The following is a 25,389-nucleotide window of genomic DNA, read 5'->3' on the forward strand; positions in this document are numbered from 1 at the left end:
TCTGAAATTGGATAGTTTCTGAGCCCTTCATCAGCTTGGTCTCGGTTCTTGACTGATTTTAGCTTACAGTGTTGTGCCCAGAGTGAACTCAACACGTCAGGAATGGTCTAACAAGTGCAGGATGGAGTGGCACTTATACTTCCCTTAAGAGGGGACTCCACTAGTCTAGCTTCTTGAAGATAAGGGATTACATTGTGTCTCTTTTTATATATTTAAAAAGGTTAGAGTAGATGTTTAATGATACCCCTTATCAAGTCTCAGCACAAGTTGAAACAAACTTCAGAACATAATGGCCATGTTGGAGAAGGGATTTTCTGGTAGTGTGGTTTTTTTATCTTTGCCACTAAAGGGATGGTAAATACAAGATTTGGAACATGCTTTTACAATTTTTTTAATCACATTGTCCAGATTGCAATACACCCAAGTATCTTCCTCAGGGAAGTTTCACCAGATAAATGTATTCCACCTTTTTCCCAAGAATAGTTTTTCCTCATTCAGACCAGTAGGGATCATATGGTATCAGCTGTGTAGAAACATGGAGGGTGGCCTTAGAGCTTAATTTGCCCATGTACCCATGGTCAATAGAGTATACTTTAAAACAGTCTTATTTGTAACTTTCCATGGAAAAGAATGTAGATCACAAAAATGCTTACCTTTTTTTTTTAAGATTTTATTTATTTATGAGAGACGCAGAGAGAGAGAGGTAGAGACATAGGCAGAGGGAGAAGCAGGCTCTATGCAGGGAGCCCAATGTGGGACTCTATCCCAGTACCCTAGGATCATGCCCTGGGCCGAAGGTAAATGCTTAACTGCTGAGCCACCCAGGCGTCCCAACAAAAATGCTTACCTTTCTGTGTATCTGCTATTTTAGTACTACATTAAACCTTTTATAATGTCGTTTAGAAGAATGTTTAATGAGCACCATTCTAATAAGAAAGGAAGTTAACCTTTACAGTGCCCCATATAAGGTTCCAAATACAGCCAGCACTTTGATACATTATCTCAGTGAATCTCCCAACTGCCCCTGTAGGGTTTATAGTACAATCGTCCCCCACTTATCCTCAAAGAATATGTTCCAAGATTCCCAGTAGATGCCTGAAACCCCAGGTGATACTGAACCCTATATATACTATGATTTTTCCTGTACATACATATCTATGGTAAAGTTTAATTTATAGGTTAGACACAGTAAAAGATTAACAGGACTAGTGAAATAGAACACTTATAACTCCATACTGTAATAAAACTTATATGAATGTGGTCTCTGTCTCTCTAAGTATCTTGTTGTTCTGCACTCACTCATCTTGTGATGATGCGAGATGATAAAATGCATACACGATGAGATGGACGTTGTGATATAGTGTTACATAGTTGATTTTCTGACCGTACATCAGGAGGATCATTTGCTTGTAGCTGAAACCATGGAAGACAAAACTGTGGATAAAGGGGAACTACTATATTTAACCTTGTTTTACATATGAAGAAACTGAGGCCAGGAAGTTTACCAGAAGGGATAAGAAGTAAAGTCCTTAGGTCATCTCAGACACAGCGCTTATCATATCCACATCATCAAACTTTCTCAAACCTCATAATAACCCATAGCTCAAAGGGATTAAATGATTTGTAAGGACTTGAACCTATCTCCATGGGTTTCTAACTTCAAAATCTATGCTCTTTCTACTGTACCACACTTCTCTATGCCTCAAACAAGTTTTAGAGATACCCATTAGGTAAATAAGTCTGAGATAATTGTGAATAAGATTGAGTTAGTGAATGTTAAAGTAATTTGAGAATTGTGATGTGTGATTCTCATATGAGAGGTTTCCATCAGTGATTTTGGAAATGCATGGTGAAATTGACCAGAAACTCCAGGGCCCATTTTTACCCTAGCAGCTGAGGTGGGATGAGTTTGAAATGTGTGTTTGGGGTAGAATGAGAGGGAATGAGAGTGGGAAGATAGACCTTTCAAAGCACCAATAGCTAGTCACTATACATCTGAACATCAGAAGTCAGTTTTCCAGGCCAGTCATAGCCAGCTGTTCATCCATGGAAAATGAAATATAGTAGCTCTCACAGGGAAAATCATTCATAATTGAGTAGAGCCACCTGTATATATTATATAGTTATGCAGTCAACTATGCCAATTGAGATATTCCTGGGAAATTTAACATTCATGGAAGTAAAATAGAAGGAGAAAGCCATCTAGGGACACTGGGTAGGATCCCCTCCCCCCCCAAGGATATTTTGAGTACATGCAAGTTTCTCTATTTCTTCTTCCTACTCTTGCTCTAGCTGTCCATGACCTTTTTCTGCTTTATACCACCTGGAAGCCTATGTGGATAGGGACTGACAACACTTATCTAGTTACTTGTACATTTTAGTGACAGTGTATCACCACACTTTGTTTTTTCATTTGTTTATGCATGTCTTTGTTTTCAAAATCATGTTAACATATGTCAAATGAAATAATATTCTCATCTTAATTAACTTGGCAGAAGCTAACCCCCAACTCCATCAAAATCTTTAAACAATGTTAATTTTACTTTCCACATTAACATTGAGGAGTAGTTGGATTTTCTTTATCTTATCTTTCCCAGTAATGTCTTTTGATCTGTACCTGGCTTTTAGTGTAATATATGATGCTAAAAATTGAAGTTTCACTAATTTATTAGAAAATATTGAGTTCATATGTGTATTGGCCAGTATGCTAGGTATAACAGGGAATATAATTTTATTAGAGGAGATGAGATATAGGTAAATAGAATATGAAGTAGAAACAGTTGTTACTGATTTGACTTTCTTCTGCATTCAGTTTAGATTTGAGTATTTTTAGAACCATAGAATTCTCATAGAACTTTCAAAATGGAAGGGCTTTTTAGAGATTTACTAGCTGTGTGACTAAACAAATTATTTAACCTCTATTAGCCTTAGTTTCGTCATCTATAAATTGGAGGCATTAATCGTTCCTACTTACAGTGTTGTAAGAAGTTAAATGAGTTTGTATATTAGAACAATGGCTGGCACCTACTAAACTCTCCAAAAAATGTGAGTTATTAAGTCATCCTCGCTTGATGGCTGTGATTTTTTAAACAAGAACATTGAGGTCTAGGAAGAGTAAGTCACTTCATCAGGTTTTATTTGGATTAGCTATTAGATGATGTGTGTTTTCCCTATGATGATAAATAAGGTGGTCTTTCATGGGTCATATGAAAATTTTCAGTTTATGTGTCTTACATAAATACTTGTAAGTTACATGTTACATAAGCACTTGTAAAATAGCTGTCAAAAATAGAACAAAATATTTAAGAGTTACCCACAAATAAATTAAGTTCAAAATATCATTCAGATTGAATCAGTGAAAAGAGGGAAGTTGGGGAGGGCTTCTTGGGATTTGTGTCATTTACTGAAGGACACCTAGAATTGATAGCCACCTGAGGAAGTGCTGGGGAGGCATATTTGAGGGGATTTCACAGGTACAAGACACAAGGTAAAAAAGGCATATGTCAGAAAACTAAAATCAGATAATAAGGATAGGATAATAAACAAAGCCTGCTCAAGGGGACTTGACCCAGAAGATAAGAAGAGACCATTGAAGGATTTTAACCAAAGGACTGATGTGATCCTATATGTGTTGTAGACAGCTCTCTATGACCTGTCACGTAAGGGATAGAGATAATGATTAGTGCAAGTGAGTTAGAAGGAGGGAAACCAGCTAGTTGACCGTTTCAGTGATTAAGGCAAAAGATGATGAGACTCTGATTTAAGGTAATGTCAGGTGGGATCAGCGTGAAAGAAATGAATTTGAAACATCAGGGGACAATTTATCTGGGAAAATCCATGCTTTTCTTGAGCCATATTGCTTTGCTCTTCCAGTGCTAGAGAATCTTATAAATCGTGGACTTGATGTCAAACTAAGTAAATAGAATAAATGCTAAGTTAGACCATGTTATCAGCAGAATATGCCAGATCTATAGGCAGACAGAAAAACTAGAAAACTGAATCTGAAATCAGTCAACTGTTGCAAATCAAGAAGATCAGTTGCTCAGATGAATTTGTGATGAAAGATACAATTTCTCCAACCTTAAAGGCATAGCACTTTGAACCACCTCCTGACAGGCTAATTTGGTTTCTAGACATACTTTTTATTTCAAAGACACTAAAATAACTACTGTACATCCATTGTTTTAAATAAGATATACTTGCCCTTTCCTCACTTAGATATCCTGCACATTACCAGAGTTGGAGCAGAATTGAAGGTTCCCAGAATGATTAAAAGCTAACATGTGAAGAAATGGCATTTCTTTGAACTAGGTTAAAAAGCTAGAAATTGCTGCTAATGTGCATATCCCCTAAAGCAGCTGGTCCCAAATATTGCCCAAATTACTCTCCGTGAAGTGGAAAGCACTAGAAGAACTTTATAGTAATTATCAGCATGAGAATGAGCACAAAAAAGCAAGGCAAGGGGAGATAGGAGGATGGCCTGGGTTGTCCTCTTCAGTCTTGAGTGGCCGTCTTTAGTCTTAGGACAGGACTCCCTTTGTCTGTCTTTTCTGCTATAACATCTATGCAGGGTCCCAGAACCATGAGGATCACAAGTACTGTTTTGCTATCAGGGTCCCTTGGCTGCTTTCCTCTCTTCCTTTCTCTTTCCAGCCCTCCCCAACCTGCTCTCCCCTACTACCTCCTGTGCAGCAGCATAGTAACAAACTGTTCTCTAGAATCAGAAGGGAAAGAGCTAATGTTTATTGAATACCATGCAGGCAGCACTATAGTGGTCCCATCCTGTTATTTCATTTTACCTTGGCAGTAGCCACTTAGGTAAATACTACTATCTGTTTTGCAAATGAAGAAGCCATAGTGCAAAGATGTGAAGAAGTTACTTCCTCAGAATCACACATCATGTCCACATGTCCGTGGTTCCACTCCAGCATTGCCATTAACTTCCTGGGAGATTTTAAGCAAGTATTTTTTTCTCTATCATCTTTAGTTTCTTCTTCTTTTTTAAAAGAAGGAGATTAAACTACATGATATGTCAAGTCCCGACCAACTCTAAATAGTTCTAAGACTGTTTTGGATATATCGAGTTAGTAATTGGAATAAGACATAATACATTAGTGTCTATTAGTTCATATAGTTGTTTTTGTTATTGGATCTGTTCTGTTCATCTGAGCTTCCCATCTTCCTCCTCTCTTTTGCCATTGTTAACAATTTGTATATTTTATTCTTATTTTTATTCTTTACAAATACTTTTTTGAAATACAGTTTAATCACATTGAATATTAAGTTTTATAGTTTTTCACTTAAAGGATGTCATCTGCCTAGTTCTGTTATTTTACACAGTCTTTATAGCCATCATTTTTAATGATTACATAATTTGATTGAATGGATATGCAACTGTTTGCTTAATTATTCCCCTAGTTTGATGGTCCAACTTTTATAATAATGTTTTGATAAACATGTAAGCATTTTTTTCAGTGCTGCAGAACATATTCTTAAGTTAGCTTCCCAGAAATGCAAGATTAAGTCAAAGAATTAGAATATGTTTAAAGGTCTTGGCTGCACAGAGTCAAGTGTGCTCATTTAAAAAATAAACCTTTGCATGTTAAACCAAGAACCTTCTGGTTAAGACCAACCAGAAAACATCAGAATGGCAATTTTTTTTTTGTTTCCCACATTTTTGGTTAGGAAACACAGAGCCACTGAGCTGAGGTCATCATTGTTATATACCAATTACAGTGTTTCTACAGTAGAAATTGTTGCAAACCAGAAAGAAATAGGTAAAAAAGTTTTGCCAATTTTCTGCTCCTCCACATGTGTACTGGCTATGAACAGAGTTGACTATGGGACTACAAATATTCCCTAGGGAAGAGAATACACATAGTATGTCCAAGACAAGTGCCAGAAGCTTTGGAGACTACATGGAATGTAGATTAGCCTCTGGTCTTGGAGTTTATATTCTGTTTGGGAAATAAGATATAAGTAACCAAAAAAGCAATCTAAGCAAACCAAAATCCTGGAATCAAATGCTAGATTATGAGTTAGATTAATTCCTCAACTAAGATTTATTGAGCATCTACCTTGTATAAAGGATGATTCTAGGAGGTGGCAATAACAGCATTTTCCTTAGAAATTTCTGTGCTAGTTGGGGGAAATGGAAAATAAATAGCAAGTGATAATTTCTCTGTAGAAAGATTGAGTAGAGTAAAGGGAAAGCGGGAAGTGGAGTGTGACAGAGGATGGGGGATCCAGCGGGTGAGTGGAGGTATTATTTTATATAGGATGATCAGGGAAAACCTCACTGAAAGGTACCATATGGATAATTGGGCAAAAGAAATTCTTTCCTGGCAAAGGAAGCTGCAAATTTAACTGTACAAAAGCAATAGAGAGTTTAGTGCAGCAGTTGTCAAATTGATCCTTGGATCTTTGGCATCCCCACGATACATTCACAGGATCTAAGATCCAAAGTATTTTCATAATAATACTAACTCTATTTGCCTTTTTCACTGAGTTGATATTTGCACTGGCAGTGCAAATACAACAGTGAGTAAAAGTAAAACTGCTGGCAGCTTGGCACAAATTAAGGCAATGACCACACATTGGGGCAAGGCAGAGATGCCAGACTCACTAAGAGTGTTCTTGATGAAGCAGTAAAATGTGTTAATTTTATCAAATTCCAATCTGTGAGTACATATATTTTTAATATTCTGTATGAGAAATGGGAAGTATGAATAAAGCAGTTCTGCTTTACATCAAAGTACTTGGTTGTCTCTAGAAAAAGCACTTGTAAAATTGAGCTGTCAGTTGAATTATTTACTTTTTTTATGGGTCACCTTTTTTACTTAAAAGAATGACTAACAGGCAAACTGTGATTATTCAGATTTGGTATCTGGCAGACATTTTCTCAAAAATGAACTAAGGGAGCCTGCCACTTCAAGGAAGACAACTAATAGCATTTGTTGACAGTGATAAAATTCAGGCTTTCAAATGTAAATTTGAATTTTGGAAAACTTGTGTCTGCCACCATGGATCTTGACAGCTTCCTAGTAATTAATACAGATTTTTAAGTTAGGATTATGATGATGTCAAGTATTATAAATTTTTGATGTTGCATAATAAATGTGCCAACATTGGGAAATCTGCATAACTCAGTGAAACCATATTTTCCAAATGACCAATGCATGATGTTACGAAATCCATGCATGTATACTTTGGATGGAAGATCCATTCAAAGTATAAGGTTGACCAGTGGATATTAACATTAACAGGATATGAAAAGTTCATCAGTAAGGTTTCAGATTTCATATTTCAGCTAACATGTAAGAAAACAACCACTGGGTGAGTTTTGTATAATAGTAAAGGATGATATACACGATTACCTGAAAATTCTATTTAAACACACCTCCCTTTTCCAACTACATATCTCCAGAATATTTTCTTCGTATACCTCACATACTTCACCCAAAAAGATATACAGTAACAAATTAATGCAGAAGTGGAGATATCCAGCAGTCTTCTGTATTAGGTCAGGCACTAAAGAGATTTTCAAAAATGTAAAACAATACCATTCTCACTAAATTATTTTCTTTTGGAAGATACATTAAATTTCATAAAAATATATTATGTAAACATGTTTTGTTAGGTTAAAATTAATATGTTTAATTTCTCAATTTTAATCTCTAATATGATAGATCTAACCCAGATAAACAAAAGCTCCTTGCAATCCCCCCAAATTTTAAGCATTTAAAGAGTTTCCAAGACCAAACAGTTTGAAAATCCCTAGCTTTGAGTAGAGTAATTGAGGGAAGGTGGTGGGAAAGTAGGTCAAGGAAGTAATGAGGAATCAGATTATGTTGGGTTTAGTAGGTCTGCATGAGGACTTGGCTTTAACTCTGGGTAAGACAGGAAGCTATTGGAGGTTTTGAGCACAGGAATGCTAATACCTGAGACATGTTTTAAAAGGCTCACTCTGGTAGCTGTATTGAAATTAGACTAGAGGGGCAGGGATAGACCATTTAGGAGGCTATTGCAATAACTCAGGTTAGAGGTGATGATGACTTAGACCCAAGGAAGTAGGAGAGGAAGTGGTGAGCAGTGGCCCAAATTTGGACATATGAAAATTATGGCCAATGGAATTTACTGCTGGGGACATGGAATATGAGAAGAGAGGAGTCAAGGATGACTGCAAGGATTTTAGCCCGAGCCATTTTAGAAGATGAAATGAAGCAGAAAAGACTAAGAACAAGTTTGAAGGCAAGAGGTGGAAGAACTAGGAGCTTAGCTATAGACATATGCTCAGAATAACTAATAGATTTTCAGACGATTGTGTTGTTTAGGTCTTCTTTATCTTTACTTTTATTTTGTCCTCTTGACCTGTCTTATTCTGAAAATGGTGTGTTAAAGTATTGTATTACTAGTGTTACTCTGTTTTTCCTTGCATTTCCTATAATTTCTACTCTCTAATAATTGCTATTTTGGTGGGGATATAGAAATATTTATAACTCCATGTGGCAAGTTTATGATGCTTATATGGAATAGTATACCCTTACCTTATTCTGAAGAGATACATGTTGAAGGAATAGCAGAACATAAAAATGGAGCACAAATTTGCCAAAGTGATATAACACTTTAGCTTCAGAAACAGAATTATGTTTGCTATGTCCTGGGCCACTATTCTTTTTATTGTACCACAGTTCATTGAAATGTGATTGCTGGAGATTTATTTCTTCCTTCCCTGATTTCTTTTCATCTTTTGGTTTGGGATCTTCCAGAATACTGGCTTTATGTAATAGTTTTCCTAAGACCCCAGGTCTCTTGTTTTTTTTTTTTTCCAATATATTTGACTTTATTTAATTTGTTGGTTATATAATACCAAAGAGAGCCATCATATGTTTCCATGGAAATAGCTATAAGCTTTATTCCCTTATGTCTTATTCCTCAAGAAAGTGTGATTAGTTTCCCAGTTTCTAGACTAGTTTTAGGCTGACTTCACACACTGTTTTTTACACATTGTCCTATTGCAGAGAGACTGAGCAACCTCTACTTTAATGATTATACCTTCTCTTGCTCCCCACCGCCAATTTGATACATTCGAACGAACTACTATAACATGTGCTTGGCATAATTCAGGGTGTTAGGATACATGCCATGTAACTTTGGCCATAGGGTTCTTTTGGGATATCAACATAGATAAGAGAATGGTATGGCCGAAAACAAACCATAGGCCAAAATCAGACCTTAGGAACTCTAGGCCAGTCACCAAAGCTGTGTTGAAGAATAGGTCGGAGAGCAAGCCAAGTACATGAATCAGGCATTAGCAAGGCCTAGATACCAAAGGCTTATAACAAATTTCAAAGAACATATAGAACATGAAGGAAGTCTAAATGATGTTTCCCAGACATTGCCATACTATGGATCCAGTGGGCCTGCTGTTGCAGATTTGAAATGGGTGGGGATACTCCTAGCACTAAAAAAAAGTATGCTCTGGTTAAATTATATAGCTAGTTGGAGAGATAAGACTTAATAATAGTGAAAGTAATTAGAGAATGAACAGTTCTCCTCCTATTCCCCCAAGATGTGAAGTTATGTTAATGTAGTATTTAGCCAAAATACTATTAGATTAATGAGGCCATCATGCAAATTAAAGTTTAGAACAGTTAAGAGTTTGATAAGAAACAGGCAAAGCTGGGAAGTTAAAAAAAAAAAAAAAGCAATAGAGTGGATTTAGACCCAATATACCAAAGGAAATACGTGGGTGTGTGCGCACATGCGTGTACCCATTTAGATGGGAAAAGAATATTGAATAAGGAATCAAGAGACCTGAATTATCTATCTACTCTTGCTGTTTCTTCCCTCCTAAAGGAAATGCCTAGTACTAGCAATTTGAAAAACTAAAAAGCAAAATACCAACTTTATTTTATCAGGATTCCAAGACCTCAAGAGAAAATTAATGAGAACATGTATATGTTTGTTCAGTTGTTCTGAAGATTGAAAGAACTGAAGGAAATAAACATTGGTTGTGGAGTTTATATGTCTCAGGCACTTTACTATAACTGCTCATATAATTTTCCAACAATGCTGTGATTCTGTGAGTGAGATTATTCCCCATTTTAGAAAGGGGATAGTAAGCTCAGAAATGAGATATGACTTGTACAAAATCATACCACTTGGAGATGGCAGATTCAAGGTGGAAACCAGATCATTTTGATTCCAAAACCCATAAACTTTTCACTAGGTCTGACATTTGAATCATACCAGTCTTACTAGGCTCTATCAATCAGTTTATTTTTTGCCAATATTTTTGCACCATAGGAGAGTACTGCAAACATTTAAAAGAACAGGCTGAGTAGGAGTATCTGCTCTGTGATAGGTACTATATAAGGTAATTTACATTATCCCTAGTTCTTTTAGTGTTGTGAGGTAGATATTATAATCCTAATTTTTAAAAAATTCCCAGAGTTTGTGACTTGCCCCCTGTCCTACACCTACTATGTAGTAGAGCTGGAATTTAAATCCAAGTCTTTCTGACTCCAAAGCACAAGCATTAGTGTTCTTGATTCAGGTTAAATTGGAATTGATTCACTACAAAAAAAAAGCCCCAAAGAAATGTCAGGTACACTCCTACACTGTGTTCCAAAAAGGTCTTTGGATCTGAATGAATTACATTTAAAGGGCCAAAAGAACACTTGGAAGAGAAGGGTTTCAGTATCACCATTGACTGCCCAGCTACAGGCTTGGGCAGAGCAGCATAGGGAGGCCATGGCATGGTTTATGGTGCCTGCTTGTTACTACAATAGATGAAGAGCCTCTGTGCCTAACAGAGGCCAACCCTCCACTTGTTCCCTTTACTGCATCCTCTCTTGCCTCTCCTTCATCTACCTCACTGGTTTCTTACTGCAACCTCTTTCTGAAACATTCTCATCAGCATACGGTCAAGTTGTGATGACTTCCATCTTTCAAAACTCTCCCTTGACTGCTCTGCCGTGCATCTCTGAAGTTTCACAGTATGTTAATTTCCTATGGCTGCTGTCGTAAATGACCACAAACTTGGTGGCTTAAAACAACACAAACTTATGATGTCGCAGTTCTGCAGGTCAGAAGTCTGAGTGAGATCATTGGTTCTCTGTTCCAGTCTCACGCAGCCAGAGTCAAGGTATTAGCTAGCCTGGAGCATCTGGGGGAGAATCTGCTTCCAGGCTCATTTGGGTTGAATTGGGAGGATTCCAGTCCATGCAGTTGTAGGCTTGCATCTCCATTTCCCTGCTATCTGATGTCTGGGGGAGCGGGGGGGCTTGCTGGGAAAAGGGAGAAACTTAGCTTTTAGAAGCTTCTTATATCCCCTGGCTTGTGGCCCCTTTCATCATCAAAGTCAAAACAGAGGATTGAGTCCTTTGCACATTTTGAATCTCTCTGATTTCCACTTTATGCCTCATCTCCCCTACTTCCAGCTGGGGAATGACCTTAGCTTGTAAGGATTCTTCATGTGATTAGATTGGGCCCACTTAAATAATTTATGATAACTCCCTATTTTAAGAATTCAACCTTAATTATATCTGCAATATTTCTTTTGCCATGTAACATATTTACAGGTTCTAAAATTAAGGCATGAATAGCTGAAGGCCATTCTGCCAGCGACACACAATAAAACTTCTTAAAAAAAAAAAAAAAAAAAACCTGATCTGTAATCATTCTACTTCTATTATTTCATGAGCTCCGCAGCCCCTTCCAATTGCTCTTCAGTCCCCACTGTTCTGGCGAACTGCACTTAGCAAGAACACATTGACCTCCTTGTTGACAAAGCCTTCTCTGACCTCATTTTGTGCAGTATTTCCAGCACTCCCTCCTCCTTGAACCATTACCGTCTCTTAGCTCCTGGGATGTTACACACAATGGATTGTCAGTTCCTGTCCCACTCACTATGCGTTGCCAGTTTCCTTTAGCTAGACTTCTCCACTTTTCAGCCTCTGGTTGGGAAAGGGCTCCAGGGCTCAGTCCTAGGCCCTCTCCTGTACTGTTCTACATACTTTTTCTCCTCCCAAGTGATTTCAGTCGGTCCCCTGTCTTTATATACTGTCTGTATGCAAATTAATACCAAAATTATCTCTACCCTTGACCTTTCTATAGAACTCCAGACTCATTTATTTGACTACCTACTTGTTATCTCTACTATCTAAGTCATAAATGATGCACATGATACAACTAGAACAGATTCTCAGGTCGCAATCACCTCCTCCCAAACCTCCAACTCCTTTTGTCTTCCCTGTTTGGTGAATGATCAAAGACCTAAAATTCATCCTGAATCACTTTCCCTCCCTCTGTTCCATCTGTGAGCTCTGCTTACAAAACCTGTCTTGTCTTTATCCACTTCTTTGTACCTTCATGGCTGTCACATTAATCTCCATCACTGTTACCTTTTGGTTTTTTTTGTTTGTTTGTTTTGTTTTTTTTATTTTTATTTTTTTTTAATTTATTTTTTATTGGTGTTCAATTTACTAACATACAGAATAACCCCCAGTGCCCGTCACCCATTCACTCCCACCCCCCTCCCTCCTCCCCTTCCACCACCCCTAGTTTGTTTCCCAGAGTTAGCAGTCTTTACGTTCTGTCTCCCTTTCTGATATTTCCCACACATTTCTTCCCCCTTCCCTTATATTCCCTTTCACTATTATTTATATTCCCCAAATGAATGAGAACATATAATGTTTGTCCTTCTCTGACTGGCTTACTTCACTCAGCATAATACCCTCCAGTTCCTTTTGCATGGACTTCTACAGTCAGCATCCTACCCAATGTCCCTGGTTCCGATATTTGCCTTCCCATAATCCATTCTCCATAGAACATCCAGGGAGATATATTTCAGAAGCAAATTAGATCATGTTCTTACCATGACCCAAAAAACCCTGCATGATCTTACCCCACCTGTTTTCTGACTCCCTCTTGTGCCATTATTTCCTCTATTCCCTCTGCTGGAGTCTCTCTGGCCTTCTTTTAGTTTCTTAAAGAAGTCACGCTCATTATTTTCTTAGGGCCTATACACCTGCTGTCTCATCTGCTGGAACACTCTGCCCTAGATCCTCATATGCTTGATTTCTTCTTGTTGTGCCAGGCTCAGGTCAAATGTCACCCTCTTAAGAGCTTTTCTTGATGATCTCTCTGTCATTCTCTGTTTTTTTCTTCATAGCACTTAACCACCATCTGAGATTAATTTGTGTACTTCTACTCCTGCTTCATACTGGAGCCTTCCACATAATATATTCTTAATAGAGAATGTTTGTTGGATGAATGAATGTACAGATGAGTGAATGGTATGATGGAAAGAGCAAGGATTTTAGAGGTAGACATTCTGGATTTGAATTCCAGCCTTGCCTCATTAGTTACATGCCCTTGGCCAAGTTACTCAAGTTTTAGTAGCCTCATCCATTAAATAGAAATAATGACATTTGCATCATAGGCAAGGCTTCAAAGCCCATTGTTTTAACTGCCAGTATATACAGGTCTTACGCACCCTAATAAATTTTATTGACAATGATAATTGTCCATATTGCCTTACTGCCTCTTTCATCATAAGTGCCCAATAAATAAATGTCTGTTCCATTTAAGTAAATTTAATTGCATCATTAGGAGATACCCATTTGTAAACTGCTTCTTTTCTCCATTCTTGGCCTTAACAGTTTGTCTGCCTTTTAGCAACTTTATTAGTCATTGTTATGGCCAAGGGAATAAGGATTAGATATACACATTTGTGCACAGATCAAAAAAAGTTCGTCAAGGAGAGATCATTTCTATACAACTTTATATGCTACTACCTGCCTTAGATGTGCTTTTGCCTTTATGATGAACCTCACCATTACTTTTTCCATATGTAGGGTCATAGTACCCACCCTGCATCTGTTGGCAGAATCATTGTATGTTAGCACCCCTTAAATGTCCTGTGGACTCTTCTCAAGCTGGCTTTAGCATCTCTCTCTAACCTTATCTGTTTCTCCTTCTTATGGACGTAAGTCACACAGAACATGCTTTTCTGTAGCTCTGTGCTTTTTTTATGTACTTTCTCCTCTGTTTGAAGTACTCTCACCCTCCACCTTTGCCCTTTTCCTAATGCAAGATCTAGTCATTCTTCAAAGGTTTGTTAAAATGTCACTATGAAATCTTGCCTGAGAAGTCTCCCCTGCCTGTCTCCCTTGCACCCTCTCCCTTCCCTTGCAGAGTTAGTCACTCCTTCCTCCAGATTCTTAAAACCCCTGCATATGGATACATTTTGGTACCACACTCATGAATCACCTTTAATACTTTATTTGGGCACACCTGGGTGACTCAGTGGTTGAGCGTCTGCCTTCAGCTCAGGTCGTGATTCCAGGGTCCTGGGATCAAGTCCCGCCTCAGACTCCCCACAGGGAGCCTGGTTCTCCCTCTGCCTATGTCTCTGCCTCTTTAAATAAATAAATAAAACTTTATTTTGACATAATTTCAGCCTTACAGAAAAATCGTAACAAAAATACAAAGAATTCTCTAAGTATTAACATTTAGCACATTTGCCTTAGTAGTCTCTCTCAATAAATAATACATATTTTTTCTGAACCATTTGACAATCACTTGTATACATAATGTCCCTTTATTATGATAGACTTTAGTGTATACTTTCCTAAAACAAGGGCATGCTCTTCTGTAAGCATAGTACTATTATTAAAATCAGAAAATTAGGGGCACCTGGCTGGATCAGTTGGTGGAGCGTGTGACTCTTGATCTCCAGGTTGTGAGTTCCAGCCCTGCGTTGGGTATAGAGATTACTTAAGAATAAAATATTTTTAAAAACCAGAAAATTAATGTTGACCTAGTATTTAGAGATAATCTGTAGACCTTCTAATGTTATTAAAACCAGAAAATTATGGGGAATATAAAAATTAATGAAAGGGAATAAAGGGAAAGGAGAGAAAATGAGTGAAAATATCAGTGAGGGTGACAAAACATGAGAGACACCTAACTCTGGGAAACGAAAAAGGGGTAGTGGAAAGGGAGGTGAGCGGGGAGTTGGGGTGACTGGGTGATGGGCACTGAGGGGGGCACTTGGAGGGATGAGCACTGGGTGTTATGCTATATGTTGGCAAATTGAACTCCAATAAAAAAAATTTTTTTAAATAGAAAATTACTAGCCATACAATACCAGTAGCTAATCTATAAACTTTTTTCATATTTTGCTAGTTGTCCCAATGATGTCCTTTGGGGATAAGAAAATTGGAGTTCATGAGTTATGCTTAATTATCAGGTCCTTGTAGCTGGAACCACTTAGCTGGAACCGTTTTTTTCTATCATTCTTACTTGTCTCATTAATATTTCCTTCTAAATATTTGTTCAGTTATCTTATAGATTGGGTCTCAGTTTAGGTTTGTCTGGTGTTACCTCATGATTAGATTCAGAGTGTATATTTTTGACACACATATTCTAGCAGTGACTTTCTTCTCAAAGCACATGATAATCTGTTCGTTTCATTACTATAGTAACTTTGGTTACTTGGTCCGGCAGTATCTACCAAGTTTCTTCACTTCATTCCTTTGTGGAGAAATATTCTGAGACTATAAATATCCTGTGTCTCACCAAGTTTTCACCCACTTTCATATTTATTAGTTGGGGTTCTACTATAAGCAACAGCTTTCCCCTTTTCTATGTTTTTTTTCAATGCATTAGTTACATTTAGTAGGGTCCCACACTTATTTGATTCAATAATAGTTTATTGTCATTATTTGTTTTGATGCTCAAACTGTCCCAGATTTGGCCAGTAGAAGCCCCTTGAAGTTGGCTCCTGGTGTCCTCTTGACATGTCCCCATTGCTCTTTGAGCATCCCCATTACTTTCTGACCAGTATGTTCCAGGTTTGTCTTGTACCTTCCCGATCCCAGTCCGTACCCACTGAGTTGTTATTGTGTAAAGGTAACGAACCTTCTCAACATTGTGCTTTTGTAGGACAACAATCCTGTTGGGTTTTCACCTTAGACAACTGGCAAACTTGATACTTAGCATTTACTAAATTGTCAACTGATGTGGTCAAACGAATTAACATATGAATTGCCCCTTCCTGGACTCCTGAAGGAAGAAAGACTGCTTCCTTCCTCCTAGGCTACCAGACAGAATGTGTGCACCAAAGACTAGAATCTTGCATGGCTCTGCCACCTTCACTCCTCTGAGGCTTGCTTACCTTACTTGTCAAAGAAAGATGATACGTCACCCTCACAAGATTGTTACGAAGGCTACATGAATATGCAAGAATTTTGTCAAAGTTTTGTTGATTAAGAGTGTAATCCTGTCAAACTTAGTAGCATCAAATGTGTTGGAGAATATTCTGATCTTTCTAACAGAAATTTCTCTGAAGTAGGACAGTCATTAAATTATTTAATTATTTACATTTGGAAAAATAAGAAAAGATTGTGTTTAAATGACAAACTCAAGGTCATACCATAAGGGACAGAACTAGAATTAGATCCCCAGTCCCCTGACATCACTCCAATTCTTTTTCCCCAACTAGGATAATTAAGTTAGAATGTGGCAGAAGAGGACTTCCTGATGGGAAGAACTTCCAAATCCTGGAGTCCCTCAGGATAGTTTAAGAAATCCATTATTAAGAAGCTTTTAAATTAGTATGAAGCTTAATCTCAGTGCTGGCTTCTCACACGTGACCTGAATGCCCTGATTTTTCTGAACTATTGAATGTAATTGGTTAGTTCTTCTGCCCAGATCTTTCAGGTCAGAGAGGGCAGCCTCTCTGACAGTTGGCATCATGGACGTTTATGTGTAGCTTTAAGGGAAGAACTATCTTCTGATTGTTAGAAGGCCACATAAAGACCTGTTCAATTCATCTCATCTCTGTTTTCTTTTTTTATTCTACAAACACGTGCTGGGTCCCAGCTAAGAACTTGGTACCTTGTCATATGATGGCAGGAACTCCAAAGTAAATCCCTTACTTCCTTGCCCAACTCAGACTCCATGGTCTTACTAGAGATACAGGGGACAACTTAGGATTTTAGAGTAATCAGTTTAAATATTTGGGGGACACCCGGGTGGCTCAGCGGTAAAGTGCCTGCCTTTGGTCCAGGGCGTGATCCTGGAGTCCCAGGATCAAGTCCCACATCAGGCTCCTTGCATGGAGCCTGCTTCTCCCTCTGCCTGTGTCTCTGCCTCTGTGTGTGTGTGTGTGTGTGTGTGTGTGTGTGTGTGTGTGTGTCTAATGAATAAAATAAAATCTTTTAAAGTAAATAAATAAATATTTTATTTGGCATGTCTAGTTACTCAGGTTTGGGTGTAGAATAAGTAGAGAATTAGACTGGGACTTTTTCTAGGCATGCGTGTTGGGAAAAGAGGGGCAAGGAAGTGATTATAATTATAGGTCAGTGGTTCTCAAACTCTTTGGTGTCAGGAAACTTTGGTATTTTTAAAGACCCCAAAGAGCTTCTATTTGTGGATATTATCCATATCACTATATTAGAAATGAAAACTTAGAATTTTCAAGATATAAGAATATACAAGTGTATATTCTGTTAGCTGTCAAAATAATGATATCACATATAGAGTCTGGAAAACTCCATTGTGAGAGATTGAGAGTGAAAAGGGGAGATAATGTTTTAGTATCATGAGAATAATTTTCATTTTACCCCTAAAAGGATTTCAAGGTCCTGAAGGAGCTCCCAGAGCACACTCTGAAAACTATGGGTTTTGTTGTTTTTTTTTTAAAGATTTTATTTATTTTTTCATGATAGAGAGAGGCAGAGAGAGGAGCAGAGACACAGGCAGAGGGAGAAGCAGGTTCCATACAGGGAACCCGACATGGGACTCGATCCTGGGTCTCCAGGATCAGGCCCTGGGCTGAAGGTGGTGCTAAACTGCTGAGCCACCCGGGCTGCCCAAAAACTGTGTTTTTTAAGTGCATTTTACTAATAATGGACATAGGATCATTTCAAGTTTTCAGTTACTACAGTAACACTGCTGTAAACATTCATTTACACATATCTGAAGTGTACATGTTCAAGAATTTCTCTGGAGTTTATACCTAAAGTTGGAATTCCAGAATCATAGAATATGTACATCTTTTAGACTTTTTTAGATAATGCCTACAATGTCTCCCAGAGAGTCTTCAGAAAAATGCTGCTGTGAACACTCTAGTACATGTCTTTTTGGTGGTCATGCCACTCATTGCTCTTGGGTATGTACCAAGGTGTGGAATTGCTGGGTGAGAGTATAAAGCTAAGTGGTTTTCCAAAGTGATTTATATTCCCATCAGCAATGCACAACAGTTCTAGTTGCTTTGTATTCCTCACCAATATAGGCACTGTCAGCCCTTTAATTTTAGCAGTTTTGGTGGAGATACAGTGTCTTATAGTTTTAATTTGCATTTTACTGATAATATTCAGCAACTTTTCATATCTTTATCTGCTATTTGTATATTCGGTTTTGTGACATGGTTCTTCAAGTCTCATCTTTTGAAAATTTAATTGTTAGTCTTTATTACATATTTTTAGGAGATTTTCATATTTTCTGCATATTACTTTTCTGACATGTGTTTTGTATATCCTTCCCCACTTGCAAGATTTCTTTTTCTTTTTCACTTTCCTAATGTCTTTTGAGAAAAAGAAATCAATCTTTTTTAGAAATCAATCTTTTTATAATTAATCTTTGTGTGTCCTGTTTGTCCTGCTTAATCTTGCTTACCCCAGAGTTTTGAAGATACTCCCCTCTGTGTTCTTGGAAAAGTTTGATGTTTTAGATTTCATGTTAATTTTTGTATCTGATATAAAATGCAGGGTTCAAGTCTCACTTTTTTCCATATAGATATGTTTGACTCAACACAATTTTATTTTATTTTTAAGATTTTATTTATTTATTTCATGAGAGGACAGAGAGAGAGAGAGAGGCAGAGACACAGGCACAGGGAGAAGAAGGCTCCATGCAGGGAGCCCGATGTGGGACTTGATCCCAAGTCTCCAGGATCACGCCCTGGGCTGAAGGTGGCACTAAACCGCTGAGCCACCCAGGCTGCCCAACTCACCACAATTTTATTGAAGAAGTGTTCCCCTCTACCACCACCACAGAATTACAGGGTCACCTTTATTATAAATAAGACAACTGTGTATATTTTAGTTCTATCTCTGGACTCTGTTTTACTCCATTGATCCATTTGACTATCCTTAACACCAATATCACATGTCTTAATTACTCTAACTTTATAATAAGTCTTAATTTCTAATGATGTAAATACTCCCTCCAGCTTTGCGGTTATTTACCAAGATTAACTTGGCTGTTCTAGATCCTTTGCATTTCCTAATAAAACTTAGAATTAACTTGTCAGTTTGTATACATGCACATTAAAGAAAAACTGCTGGGTTTTGATTGGTATTGCATTGACTCTAAGTCAGTTTGATGAGTATTGAGAGCACAACTTGAATCTTCTGATTCACGATTGTGATATATCTCTTCATGGCCATGTGGTATCTAGATCTTATTTAATTTCTCTTGGAATGTGTTACAGTTTTTACTGTGATATATTGCATGTCTTTCACTGAATATTTGACTTGGGGTTTTTAAATTTCATTTTCTAATTGTTATATATAGAAATAGAATAAAGTTTTGTATTTTGAATTCTATCTAGTGGCCCTTCCAAATTCATTTTTTAATAGGTTTTGTAGATGGGAGGGGGGGTACAGTTAATGTAAAAAAAATTATGTTATATGCAAACAATGCTTCTTTTTTACAACCTGTATTTATAGCTTTTATTTCTTTTTTTTTCTCCTTGTTACATTGGCCTTCAATACAATGTTGAATAGAAGTGGTGATAGTGAATGTTTTTTTATTTTGTTCCATAATTCAGTAGGAAAGTACTCAATATTTCACCATTAAGTTTGCTATTGCCTCTATTGATTTTTTTATAGATGACCTTTTCTATAAGGAAATTCCAAACTTGCTGATATTTTTTATGATGAATGAGTGTTAAAGTTTGTCAAATGCTTTTTTATCTGCATATATTGAGATGATATATGGATTTTCTTTATTTTGCTTATGTGATAGATTCAGCTGATTTTTTTTCTATTGTTAAAAAAATCTTTGTATTTCTGGGATAGATTCTGCTTAGTCATGATATGTTATCCTTTTTATATATTGCTGGATTCAGTTTGCTAATACTTTGTTAAAGATTGTGCATCTATGTTCATGAAGGATGTTAGTCTATAGTTTTGGTTTCTTTTAATATCTTTGTCATGTTTTGGCATGAGGATTATGTTGGCCCCTAAAATGAGTTGGGGAATCTTTCCTTTTCCATTTATTTGAACAGATATCGTACAATTTGTTGTCATTTTTATTTCTTCTTTAAATGTTTGCTTAAATTCACCCATGAAGGCATCTGGGCCTGGAATTTTCTTTGCAGAGGGGTTTTTCATTGCAATTGCAATTTCTTTATTATGTATACAGCTGTTCATATTCTGTGGTCTTCTCTCCATTTTAATAAGCTGCTCTTACAAGGAAGCTGCACCGTTCCATCTAAATTTTCAAATGTAGTTGCATAAAGTTATTTATGATGTCCCGTTACTATCTTTTTAATGCCTGAATTATCTATAATGAAATCTACTCTTTCATTCTTGATATTTGTCTTTTTATATTTCTTAATAAGGCTTGTTAAATGGTTATCTTTTCAAAGAATCAGACTTTGGCTGTTGATTTTCTCTGTAGTATGTCCGCTTTCTTTTTTCCATTGACTTATCCACTCATCTCTATAATTTCCTTACTTCTATTTTTTTCGAGATTAGTTTGCTGTTCCTTTCCTAGCTTTTTGAAATAGAAGCTTAGGTTATTGATATTTAACCTTTCTTCTCTTCTGATACAAATATTTAAAGCTATACATTTGCCTCTTGAGCACTGCTTTAACTAAATCTCACACAGTTGGATCTGTCATATTTCATGAATTTTAAGTTCCAAGAATTTTCTTATTTCTGTTTTTATTTCTCTGATATTTAAGTTATTTACAAGGATATGTTACTTAATTTCTTAGCATTTGGGGGTTTTCAATTAATTTTTTGTTACTGATTCCTATTTAAATTCCACTGTGGTTGGGTGAAAGGGAGTCTGGGAGGATTTATTTATTTATTCATGAGAGACAGAGAAAGAGAGAGAGAGAGAGAGGCAGAGACACAGGCAGAGGGAGAAGCAGGCTCCATGCAGGGAACCCAACATGGGACTCGATTCCAGGTCTCCAGGATCACGCCCTGGGCATAACATATAGAGATGTTGAATCACTGTGTTGTTCATCTGAAACTAAGGTAACGCTGTGTGCGAACTATACTCAAATAAAAAATTAAAATAAAAAAAGAAAAAGCCGCAAGATATCAAGGCAGAAATATATTAAGATTCTTCCTTTTGTTTTTTTTTTTTAAGATTCTTCCTTTTGACACTTTGCATTTCTCTTCTAAGATAGACATATAGTTTATGCATAACTATATTAACATAAAGTTATTAAGCAGTGATTAGAATAAACAAATGAATGCAAATTTATGAATTGAATCAGTTAGTACAAAAAAATCTGCAAATTCTTATGTTCTGGCTTACAGGTCTTTGTTTTTAGAGCTATAAGTCTTTCTGCATTACTGGTAGTAGAGCTGAACACACTAACTTGTTTATCTTCCTGCTGTATTGGAATTTGTTAATATAGAATGATTTATAAAACTTTTCCTAAAACACCAAAGCAGTAGTGTTTTCTAAAAATAAATGTTGAAGATTGTGGCTGAGACTAAATTAATTACTTATTTCTGCTGTGGCTAGAGAACATGTTCTGTATGATTTTAGTTCTTTGAACTTTATTCAGGATTGCTCTTTCACCCAGCATATAACAAGTACTTGAAAAGAAAGTGCATTCTATACTTATTGGGTATAGTGTCCTACAGATATAAATTAAGTTGATTGGTTAATTGGTTGTTTATGTTTTTATCATTTAATTGAGTTATTCAAATTTTTCCTATCCTTACTGATTTTTTTCAACTTCCTAACCTATCAGTTATTGAGAGAGATATGTTCAAAATCTCCAACTCATAATTTGGATTTGTCTGTTTGTCCTTTTCATTCTCTAAATTTTTGCTTTATATGTTTTGTGTTATTACATATATATAAATTTAACTATCTTGATGAAATGTTCCATTTTAATCTAGACCTACTTCTTCCCTTAAAGACTAACTTGTTTGATATTAATATAGCCACATGAGCCTTCTTTTGGTTACTGTCTACAGGGTATATGTTTTTCCATCTGTTTGTTTTTATCTTGTTATCTGTGTCATATTTCAAATGTCCTTATATTTCAAGGCCCTCTTATAAACAGATTTTATTAGGTACTGAGGGGTTTTGGTGCAGTATGTTAGTTTTTTCCTGTTGTTTTACCTAATCCACTTGTATTTAATCTTAATTATTTATTTGGATTTAATTTTGCCATTTTCCTTTTTATTTTCTATTTGTCAGAGTTCTTCCTCATTTCTTTATTCCTCCTTTCTTGCCCTTTGGATTAATCAGGTGTATTTTATTATTCCATTTCTGTCTCCTTAGCTTTTAGTGATACATTCTTTAATTAGTGATCCTATGAAACTTGTATTCTGGACTCATCAATATCTTCTTTAAATAAGTGCTTTGTAACCACTCCTTTGTAACTAGCAAGCACTCCCCAAATAATGTAAAATCCTTAACAAAGTTTGGTTCAATTTATCCCCTACTTCCATCCTTTATGCTGTTGCTTTCATATAATTTACTATAATTATAATATATACATTATAAATTCTATAAACCATTTTATAAGTTTTTGTTTTAGTCAGTTCTTGTTCTAAGTTCTTTAGTCAGTCTAGTTCTTTAGTCAGTCTAGTTCTTTTGTCAGTCTAGTTCTTTAGTCAGTCTAGTTCTTTAGTCAGTCTAGTTCTTTTGTATCTAGCACATATTTTCCCTTTCTTATGCTTTTCATTTCTTCCTGCAATTCCATCTCACTATCTGGGATTACCTTCTTTCAGTCTGAAGAACTTCCTTTTTATTTCCTGTAGTTTAGGTCTGCTGGTGATAAATTATTTCAACTTTGATTTGTCTGAAAATATTATTTTACCTTCAGTTTTAAAAGATACTTTTACTTGGTATAGAATTCTAGGTTGGCAGTTTATAAATCTTAGCCCTTTTATGTATCATTATATTGACTTCTATAGTTTCTGTTAAAAAGTCAGCCATCAGTATTATTGGTGTTTCTATAAGAGTAATGCTTCTTTTCTCTGACTACTTTAAAATTTTTTTATGTCATTTCATTTTATTTTCTTTATTTTCAGCAGTTTAACAGTTACTTGATATAGTTGGGGGATTTTTTTTTTTTCTGCTTGTTAGATTGCTGAGCTCCTCTTTTCATTTGTTTCTAAATATTATGTTTGCCTAATTCTCTCTGTCTTCTTCCTCTGGGATTATAGTTACTCATATTTTGGATCCATTGACCATGCCCACATGTCTCTAATCCTCTAATGTTTTTTCCATATTTTTGCTTCACTTTAGATGTTTTATGGGATTTTTCTTCAAGTTTATTAATCCTTTCTTCTGCTAGATCTTATCTTCCCTTAAATCCATCCAATGAGTTCTTAATTTCTCATGTTACATTTAATTTTTTTTTTTTTAATGATAGTCACACAGAGAGAGAGAGAGAGGCAGAGACATAGGCAGAGGGAGAAGCAGGCTCCATGCACCGGGAGCCTGACGTGGGATTCGATCCTGGGTCTCCAGGATCGCGCCCTGGGCCAAAGGCAGGCGCCAAACCGCTGCGCCACCCAGGGATCCCCTCATGTTACGTTTATAATTCCATAATGTTCATTTGGTTTTTTTTATGTAGATTCCTATTTTCTTGGGTGTTTTCCTTTCTTGCATTTTGTTCATCTTTTCCTCTACTTTCTTTAACACATTAATTATGCTTATTTTAAAGTCTCTATTCCATTACATGGATCATATGTGAGTCTCCTTCTATTGTTTTGTATTTTCTCTTGATTACCAATCACTTGTTTCTGCCTCTTTTTACATCTAATATTTTTTTGTGATATACGAATATTTTATATAAAAGAACTGTTGAGGCATCAGCTAATCTCTTCCATCAGAAAGAATTCTTCCTTTCCCCTATTTAAGCTAACAGGATAAGGGCTGATCCTCTCAATCTAATCCTGGATTGAGCTACTTCAGCTCTGGATTATACCTGTAGTTTATATCTGTTTCTTGGATGTGGGCCCTCCTGGGCTCTTGATTTGAGAACCTAATAGGTCTCTCTATCTCCTCAGCCCTGAAAAATTGCAAGAGATTGTCCTACCTTTAGAGGTTGGGGGTTTAGTTCTTTAACCTCTTAAATTCAAAATATGGCATTTATCTTGAAGAAGAGATACATGTCTGAGGTAGACCTCCCTCCTTCTAGTGGGACTCTATTTATCCCCTAAAGTCACAGGATTATGGGAGATTTCATTCTGCCTTCTAGAAGCTCTCAGCCTAGCTTCACATGTCCAATGTGCAGGCTCAGAACTCAGCAAATGTCCCGTGGGGAGAATTGGCCACACACGGAGTTCTAGTCCCAATCTGTCACAGCAGCCTGTTGGATTTCTTTTTCCTCCAGTAGAGGTCCTCTGACTTCCATTCATGCCCCAAATTGACAAATGTCCTCAGGAAAGAAAACATTGACAACTATCTCAGAAGCCCTCCTCACTCAGTTCATCTAGTCCTTGTGATTTCTACAACACTGCAGTGTCACTTCAAAGAAGTATCTGACTTTTCCTAATTTTTGAATCAGCAACACTGCACTGCTGTAATCTGTTACATTCTACCTAGAAGCATAATCAACGTTACCCTCTACCTGCCCATTGTAATTAGTTTGTGAAGTAGTCTCTCTAGTTCTACTCATGCAGCTTCTTTTCATGCTTATAATAAGTTCAGATTCATTTTCACCATCTGCAAAGTCCTACACGATCTTATTGCTACTTCCTTTCTAACCTGAATCCCCTCCACTCCTCTCTTTGCTCACTCAATTCTAGCTGTACTGACCTCCTTACCATTTCTCAAATACACTAACATGTTCCCATCTCAGAATCTTTGCACTTGTTATGTACCCTCTACTTGGGAGGGTTTTTTTTTTTCAGATCTTCACATGGCTTTGCCTTTATTTCATTTGGAAGTTCTGTGTAAATGTCATCTCCTCAAAGAGAACTTTCCTTACTACCCCACATAATTTTCATCATAGCACTTACCTGGCATTATACAGTATATTTATTTGTCTGTTTTCTGTCTCCTCAACTAGGAGGTAAGCTCCACAAGAGTGGCAACTGTGTTTTGTTAACTTATAATAAGTGCTCAGTAACTATTTGTGGGATGAATTAGATCTGCTTA

At 36.6% G+C, this 25,389-nt stretch overlaps 1 protein-coding gene across 19 annotated transcripts in view; it reads left to right on the forward strand.

Annotated features, from left to right (window-relative positions):
- SCMH1 (Scm polycomb group protein homolog 1) overlaps window positions 1-25,389 on the forward strand; it is a 177,597-nt gene that overhangs the window by 108,385 nt on the left and 43,823 nt on the right. The window lies entirely within an intron of this gene.

This window comes from Canis lupus, chromosome 15, assembly GCF_003254725.2.
Source record: "Canis lupus dingo isolate Sandy chromosome 15, ASM325472v2, whole genome shotgun sequence".
NCBI classification, from domain to species: Eukaryota; Metazoa; Chordata; class Mammalia; order Carnivora; family Canidae; genus Canis; species Canis lupus.